The 9,124-nt window shown below is 45.1% G+C and overlaps 1 long non-coding RNA gene across 2 annotated transcripts; it reads right to left on the reverse strand.

Moving 5' to 3' along the window:
* Positions 1-644: 644 nt before the first annotated feature.
* LOC125924936 (uncharacterized) lies at positions 645-2,278 on the reverse strand. Of its 2 annotated transcripts, none has more exons than XR_007458626.1 (2): positions 2,232-2,278; positions 645-800 (listed from the first exon to the last, which is right to left on the reverse strand). It is a non-coding gene; the product is annotated as an uncharacterized LOC125924936 (long non-coding RNA). The 2 variants fall into 2 exon arrangements; XR_007458625.1 differs by having other exon boundaries at positions 2,117-2,272.
* Positions 2,279-9,124: the final 6,846 nt, after the last annotated feature.

A 9,124-nucleotide genomic window follows, 5' to 3' on the forward strand; every position in this document is an offset into this window, starting at 1 on the left:
CATTCTTTTAACTAGTTACATATTTATTTTTCCACCTCTATTTAAGATCAGTGTCAGTAGTGTTGGGGTGCCTGGGTGGCTCAGTTGGTTAACCCTCTGACTTCAGCTCAGGTCATTAACTCATAGTTCATAAGTTCGAGCCCTGCATTGGGCTCTCTGCTGTCGGCACAGAGCCGGCTTCGGATCCTCTGTCCCCTCTCTGCCCCTCCCCAACTCACGCACGTGGGCACGTGCTCTCTCTCTCAAAAATAAATATTTAAAAAGATAAATGTCAGTAGTGTTTCATGTATTGTAACGCTACAGTTTTCTTTAAATTGACATGTTTAGAATATGACCATGAGTAAATTAAAATATTAATTAAATAGCAGTGTGGTTGGTACACAGATATGCAACAATTATGAAGGTGGTAAAAGAATGTCTGAAGTTTAGGAAATGCTGTAAAATTTGCTAAGCAATCCACAAGCCCTGGGAGTTTGACTATTCTGTGTTTCACAGTTGAGGAGGGAGCCACACATTTAACATTACAGTTGTATTTGGCTCAGGGACGTGTTCACTTCCCTTTATTCCTTTGTTAGTGTCCTAAGGCAGGAATTAGTCTGGCACTTTAGGCTGCATTATTCTGCTATGACAAATGACTCAAAAACTCAGTGACGGTTGCCTTTTTATTGGGGCTTATCTTGTATTTCTGTTATTGATCTGGCTTTGGCTTTTCACCCAGAGACCCAGACTGGAGGACAGCTCCTATCAGGCATATTGCTGGTATCTTGACAGAAGAAGACAGGATGCAGAGCCAGAAGATTCTGTTCAGAAGTGGCACAACAACCAAAAAACAAAACAACTCTTGATTTCAGCTTAGGTCATGATCCCAGGGTCGTGGGATCAAGCCCCAAGTCGGGTTCTGTGTTGAGCGTGGAGTCTGCTTGAGATTCATTCTCTCTCTGTCTCTCTCTCTCTCTCTCTCATTCTCCCTCTGCCTCTCTCCCCAGCTTGTGCTCTCTCTAAAAAAAAAAAAAAAAAAAGTGGCACGTGTCACGTGATTTTCACTCATATTTCTTTTCTTTTTTTTTTTTTTTTTCCAACGTTTTTTTATTTATTTTTGGGACAGAGAGAGACAGAGCATGAACGGGGGAGGGGCAGAGAGAGAGGGAGACACAGAATCGGAAACAGGCTCCAGGCTCCGAGCCATCAGCCCAGAGCCTGACGCGGGGCTCGAACTCACGGACCGCGAGATCATGACCTGGCTGAAGTCGGACGCTTAACCGACTGCGCCACCCAGGCGCCCCGATTCACTCATATTTCATTGGCCAAACTGAGTCACATCTTCATGGATGATGCCATTGGGGTGGGAGGTATAATCCTCTGATAGGGATAGACCTAGTGGGGAGGGAGTGAGTATTTTGACAATCATATAATCTGCCACTAATTAATTAATATTAAGAAACCATTCAGTGAGTAACACATGTTAGTGACTGAGAGTTACTTATAATTGTCTTATATATCGGGATCCTTCAGATTGTAGTGAAATATCTGATGTTTTACGATTCCCTCCACACGTGAGTCTCCTTCCCCGAGTCATACCACCCCCTACAGGGCAGTTGGGCACTTCTCTGCTGGCTTCAGAGATTACTGAATACTTTTCCAGAAATGGAGGATGACTGAGTTGTCCTAATGTGATTTTTCAGTCTTTACGGCATTGGGATGGGGAAGAACGTGGATGGCCTGACTAGCTCAAACTCCTACACCATATGGGTCAGTTTGTGTGACCTGTGCTGACTCAGCACAGTTGTAGGTTTGCACTGCTGGACTTTGTAGCCTGTTTTTGTCCCCACTTCTTCCCCCCCGCCCCGCCCCACCTTAGCTGCCTACCAATTACACGGGGTAGCCAGGCCATGATGTGTGATGTAAGTAAATCTGGCTTCCTGTAACAATCAACTAGTAAACATATCATAGTCCAGTTTAAACTAAAAATGCTGACATTCATAAAATATTACTTTATATATTTAAAAGGTATCAGATGATTAAGGCATATTTTAAAGAAATTCAAAACCTTGGATTAATTGACTGTTCCCCCCCCCCCCCCCCCCCCCCCCCCCCCGGCCTTATTTTCCGAGTTAACCATCTCAAGATGAAGTGAAGGTTTCTTCTCTTTTAGATCTTGTATAGGTGGAGTCAGACCAAATTCTTCTTGGATTCCAAATTCAGGCAAGCTTTAGCCCCAGAACTCTGGGTACCTGGGTGGTGGCAACTTTCTTTCCATCCTGGCTTTCCCCAGAGTGAGTGATCTAAGAGAGAAATACAGAAACCTCAGTGCCCTTTTATGACCTAGCCTTGGAAGGCTTTCACACCACCTTTTCCTCAGTGTCCTGTTGACCTCACAAGTCAGCACCATTGAAATGTGGGAGGGGCTACCAAGTGCATGAAAACCAGGAGGTAGGGATGGTTGGTGACCCTCTTGGGGACTGGTTACCACGTTCAACACAGGCCCTGTTTTTGCCATTTAACCTGCTATTAAGTTCACACCTAATATGGATTTCCTTTGTTATTTTCTCTCTGAACTGCTAATACGGGCCTATCAGATTCTGCTTTGAATTGTTCCTTGATTAGGCATTTTATTTATTTATTTATTTATTTATTTATTAATGTTTTATTTACTTTTAAGACAGAGAGAGACAGAGCATGAGTGGGGATGGGGCAGAGAGAGAGGGAGACACAGAATATGAAGCAGGCTGTAGGCTCTGAGCTGTGAGCACAGAGCCCGACGCGGGGCTCGAACTCACAAACCGCGAGATCATGACCTGAGCCGAAGTCGGATGCTCAGCCGACTGAGCCCCCAGGCGCCCCTAGGCATTTTAGACTCAGTTGCTTTCGATTATCAAGTGTCTGGAGGTCAAGTCTTATGATTGCTTGGGATAAGGAGGATTGGGGAGGGGCCCTGAGACCTTTAGGCACTGGAGTGGGTACCTACTCCACTGGGCAAGCCTGGAGGGACGGTGCACTCTAGGAATTCATACAAAGGTGGGTAATGGGCTAGGAGAAAGCTCTAGCATGGGTCCTTAGCAAATGTTTATAAAAGGAATACATAAGTGAATGAAAGTTTGTCCTGGCATCTTGTCGAATTCTGTGGAGACTCATATTCCCTACCGGTTTTAGAGTTCAGAGTGGCTCATCTTCTAGGGATAATTTCTTGCCTTGATGCAAAAGAAGTGCCCTCTCACTTCTGCTTGTGAGTGGATAATTGAGGGTGGCTTTGGGAACTGGGTGTTATTAATTTTGTGTCATTCCTGACACCTTCTGATAAGGTTCTGTGGGTTTAAAGGTAAAAAGTTGCTCTGGTGAGGGGCTTTCCAGGCTTGGGCAGAAGAGGGTGGGTGTCATTCTGCTTCTGGGCATGGATCAGTGATGGACTCTTCAACCGAAGGGCACTTCTGTGGAAATGCATCTCCAAAATCCTCTGCCGCTCTCTGTCTTCCCTGCTGGAGTTCGAGAGAGATTGCTCCAGAGGGCACCTGAAGGACCAGGCCGGGAATGGGGCCGTGGCGATGAAACTCCAGGCACATCTAGCAGAGCACATGAGACTTCATTGCTTGCACTCATTTTTCTGCACGCAGGACTCTGTGTCATTAATGAGCGAGACATGCTCTGGCTGTGTGTCAAACCACCTCAGTTTTTATTTGGCTTCAAGCTGGGCCTTTCTAGAACACATGTGTCTCCAGGGCTTTGAAACTCTTAAACAGTGGTGACTTTGGCGGTTTTAACTGAGCTGTTTCTGCAGTTCTGAAAGCCCAGAGTCTGTCTCTTGGTGGCGGGCATGTCCTGGCCAGGCAGAGGAGCTTAAAGGAACAAGGAAGGGCAAGACTGGGGACAAGGGAGGAGCCGTTAGATGCGATGCTCAAGTGGAGGAGGCTGCCACGTCCAGGTCCCAAGACGCCTCCCTCATTCACCTCCCAGAGGCCAAATTTATCTGTAGCCATTCAATTCTTTCCTGTTTTTCTTCTTTCCTTCTTCCTTCTTCCTTCCTCCTTCCTTCCTTCCTTCCTTCCTTCCTTCCTTCCTCTCTGTCTCTTTCTTTCTTTTTTTCTTTTTTTCTTTCAGGCCTGTTCAGTACGCATTATATTAACATATTTACATCATATTAACCTGTAACATGCTGGTTGAGAGTAGAAATTCTGGAGTCTGAGAGATCTTGGTTTATATTCCACATCTCCCACTTTTTAGCTCTGTGCCTTTGGGCAAACTCCTAACTTCTTTAAGCCTTGCTTTGCTCACCTGCACAGTGGAGATGAATAACCGTACCCATGTATTTATGGCCAGTTCGTGAGATTTCTTGGTGGTAATGTGGTTTCTTATAATTTTTTTTTCAGGTTTTAGTAGCGGGGTTATACTGACCTCATTAAATGAGTTGGAGAAGCATTCCCCCTTCTTGTATTTCCTGGAAGAGTTTGTGGGTAAGATTGGCATTTTTCTGTCTTAAATATTTGACAGAATTCAGAAGTAGAATCTGAAGTTTTCTTTATGGGAAGGTTTTTGATGACAAATTTAATGTTGTCACTGTTGAGAACCAAGTGGATGATTAAGCAAGAGCTCCCTTCGGGGAGAGGCAGGTGCAAGCACGTAGCCAGTGCTGACAGACCATTGCACTGGCCCACCAAATAGCGCCTCACCTACTGTCTGTGAGATCCCACACCGGTGCACTGCATACATATGAGGAGCTCTGAGAAAAACAGATTCAAGCGGGTTAGGTCAATTAATACAGATCACACAGCTAATAGACAGCAGAATGAAACCAGGACTCCATTTCACTTATTTTGACTCACATCCCGTTGGGTTTCACATTCCCCAGCTGGAATGCCACGATTCTATCCATCGATTCCGTTTCATCCTCTGATAATGTCATTCTCCTCTCTGCTCTCCTGGGGGGCACTGGGAGCCGGGCTCAGAGTTAGCTGTAAGTAGATTCATTCCCAGATCATTCCCATTTTATTGTGTGTCTCTGAGGGTCCATGCAAACATCGCTGCAAAACAAGGCCACAAACAAGGTCACAGGGGTGTGACTACCTTTAGACAGCTTCAGAAGGGAAAAGAATTCACTCGTAAAAGATTGGGGGATCAAAAGGAGCATGATTCGGGTGCCTGGGTGGCTCAGTGAGTTAGGCGTCTGGCTTCGGCTCAGGTCATGATCTCGCAGTTCATTAGTTCGAGCCTGTGTTGGGCTCTGTGCTGACAGCTCAGAGCCTGGAGCCTGCTTTGGATTCTGTGTCTCCCTCTCTCTCTCTCTGCCTCTCCCCTGCTCATGCTCGCTCTCTCTCTCTCTCTCTCTCTCTCTCTTTCTCTCTCTCTCTCAATCTCTCAAGAATAAATAAACGTCTAAATGAGCATGGTTCTCTAGCAGACCCCAAAGCCAGAGCCCATAGCTTTGAGCAAGTGCCTCTGCAAGGCATTAGTCTTCTCTACTCCGCATTGGCTTAAGCAGCATCTTCCCAGAGAGGTTTCCCTGAGCCCAGATGGGTTCTCAACATTTATGAGATAACATTTGGAAGACATCAAAGTGAGTGGGAATTATGCACCAGATGGATAGAGCAACATTCCTGGCTTAGTGGGACAGCTAAAAAGCAAGAAGTGGGAAAGGGGATTGGACAGTTTCTCCTGCTATGTGAGTCTGAGTTAATGTGTCTGGCAAAGGGATAACTGAGGTGAGTGGACGAAACAGAGTCCATGGAATTTCACAGATGAGAACGGGAACTGAGAAATCAGTGATGCTGGCCACTCCGGCAAATAGAAGCTGGCTGCAGCTTCTGCTGATTATTGGGTGTTTGTGGCACAGTCCTGGGCTGGATGTGCACACCCCTGCACTCACACACACAGACACTCAGCCCAGAAGAAAAAAACTGCAGCTTCCTAGGGATCACACTCTTAATTCTGGTTAGAAACACTACAATGGCATTCGTTCCAACAATGTGATAAATAACAGGTTGTTATCAGGCAAAGGTTTCTAATCAACCAAAATCATACATAAAAAAAAACAAAACAGAGGCGCCTGGTTCGGTTGGTTAAGTGTCCGACTTCGGGTCAGGTCATGACCTCACAGCTCGTGGGTTCGAGGCCCACGTTGGGCTCTGTGCTGACAGCTCAGAGCCTGGAGCCTGCTTCAGATGCTGTGTCTCCCTCTCTCTCTGCCCCTCCCCCATTCATGCTCTGTCTCTCTCTCCTTCAAAAACAAATAAACATTTAAAAAATTAACAAAACCAAACAGAACACATAAGATAGAGCAAATGGCAGGCTCATTCAGGCCCCACGGAACCAATAGTTCATCTGTGGGATTTTCATCTGCAGGTCTTGGCAAGAGGAGCTCTAGAAACAAAAGTAATAATAGCAGCTGCTGGATATTGTGGGTTTTCTTTGTCCTAGACACTGTGCCAAATGCTTTACGTACATTAGCTGGTTCAATCTTTCACTGCTGCCCCCTTGCTCAAGCCACCATTTCTTCCCACTTGGACTATTTTAATAGCTTTCAAATTGGAAGACCTTGTCTCCTGTAAGATCTTATTTTTACAGCTTCCAAAGTGACTATTTTGAAGATAAAATGGCTCAAAATCCTCCTGTAGCTTTCTGTCACACTCACAGTAAAACCCCAAATCTTTCCAGTGGCCATGGGCCCTCAACTTCTCCTCAGTCATCTCCAGTACCCTGCCCCTAACATCCAATCACTCAGGCCTCCTCCATGGTTCAAAAAAAGCATGCCAGGAATGCTCCTGCCTCTGGACCTTTGTGCTTGCTGTTCCTGCCAGCTGGAATGCTTTCCCTGGGCCTTCCTTCAGTTTTCCACTTACATGTCCTTGAGGAGAAGGGCCTTCTCCAAGGGCCCTTTATGAATTTTGTCCAAGCCCTTAGTTCTCAGTATTTATCTTCCTAGTCCTTAGCCCCACCCTGATAATTACATCTGTATTTGTTTACCAGTTTATTGCCCCTCTTCACCCCCTAGAATATAAGCTCCCCATGGACAGAGATTTTATTTATCTTATATATCCCTGACACTTATATCCCTGACACTTAGAACAATGCTCAGAATTATTTGTTGAATGGATAATAGAAATAACAAGTGATACTTTCCCTGCTTTTCTGTACTTCCCATTGGCTATAAAATTTCTCTCAAGAGCATGTTATTTCTTTAAAAAAAAAAATGGTAACAAAATAAAAAGAAAAAAAGACTAAACTTTGAATAGCCACAAGATTACAATCTGAGAAATCTTGTCAATGCACATGGCAATCAGCTCTGATCCCAGCTGGTGGGTGGTAAGTTCTACTTGGCCCATGGCATCCAGACTGTTAGCCAATAAGGCAGTGGATTACAGGACATGAGACATGCATAGCCAAACTAGATGTCACCTTCATTATTCCTAGGTAAGTCTTCTCTAGCACCTTAGGTAGTGCTCCAGTCATTCTATAGCTGTAGCCGAATCACCGGTACATGTGGTAAGCTATGTGTATTTATATATTATAGCTATTCCCGGTGAACCACATTTGATTAATTTCATAGTATGATTTTAATTCTTGCCTGATTATTTTACAAAAGAGGATAGAACTCTTAGAAATTGTTCATTCATTCATTCATTCACATATTTAAGATGTGCCTTCTGGGGCGCCTGGGTGGCTCAGTCGGTTAAGCGTCCGAATTCGGCTCAGGTCACGATCTCACGGTCCGTGAGTTCGAGCCCCGCGTCGGGCTCTGGGCTGATGGCTCAGAGCCTGGAGCCTGCTTCCGATTCTGTGTCTCCCGCTCTCTCTGACCCTCCCCCATTCATGCTCTGTCTCTCTCTGTCTCAAAAATAAAAATAAACTTAAAAAAAAAATTAAAAAAAAAAAAAAAGATATGCCTTCTATGTTTCAAGGACCAGATAAGAAACCGAGGATGTAAGAGGAAGTAAGAGAGAAAAGGTCCTTATTCTCAGGAAGTTAGAAATAGGTTAGAAACAGGTGACATTTGTTCATTGTTTTCAGACCCTGGTGCCCAGAAGGAGAGGAGAGATACGTTTATTTTATGATATTCTTCCTACTGCTTCTACAGTGAGTCCCAGCCCTCACAGGACACATCTAAGAGTGTGACAAGCACGTGGTCCATGGAAAGGGAGCCAAAACATCAAATGTGGACTCTTGCCTTCTTCTCAAGCTTTCAACATTCACTGGATTTTCCTTTTATCTGCTACAGCCCTTGTTATGCATCACAGAGAAACCCTGATTATGAGTGGTAAATGATACAACCTTGGAATCAATAGTACCAAAGAAACTGGCCAGCCGATACAGACAATTGTAAACAATGCCTCAGAAATAACTATAAGTGATGCAAGGCTGTATACAGTTTTACGGTTGGTTAGATAGAAGCCCAATCCAGATTTTTACCGATTTTCTTGATGTGCAATAAAACACTGCAGCCTTCTACCCATGGATGAAATGTGTCTCAGCAGTGTCTTCAGTCTTCGCCCCACACCCCCTTTGTTCTCTCCACACTCAAACATATTTGGTTTCTTTTCAAAGGAAGTATGAAAGGTGGCACAGTACTTAGATTCCTACAAAAATTTATAGGGTGATTAATTCTTTAAAATTAATTATCTCATTTTATAAATGAGTAGAACAGGTTCAGTAGGGAGATGCTGTTTTTCATGCTCAGGATTCTCTCTGTCCTCTGACGACAGCAGTTTGCTTTTGCTGTAGGGAGCTTGCCTCGTGTCCAGGCCATTCTTCTTCTTCTTCTTTTTTTTTTTTTTTTTAATGTTTATTTTATTTTTGAGACAGAGAGAGACAGAGCATGAACGGGGGAGGGGCAGAGAGAGAGGGAGACACAGAATTGGAAGCAGGCTCCAGGCTCTGAGCCATCAGCCCAGAGCCCGACGCGGGGCTCGAACTCACGGACCGTGAGATCGTGACCTGAGTTGAAGTCGGACGCTCAACCGACTGAGCCACCCAGGCTCCCCTCCAGGCCATTCTTAGTCGTTGTGTCTCCTCCCATCCCCCACAGCCACAGGATTGATCATGCCCCACAGCTAGGGCAGCTGATGCAGGTCGTGCCCCCTGGTGCTCTGACCCTCCTAGGACCCTTGTCCATCATAGGACACAAAGTACTATGACCCGG

The sequence above is a fragment of the Panthera uncia genome, chromosome F2 (genome assembly GCF_023721935.1).
Source record: "Panthera uncia isolate 11264 chromosome F2, Puncia_PCG_1.0, whole genome shotgun sequence".
In the NCBI taxonomy this organism is placed as follows: Eukaryota; Metazoa; Chordata; class Mammalia; order Carnivora; family Felidae; genus Panthera; species Panthera uncia.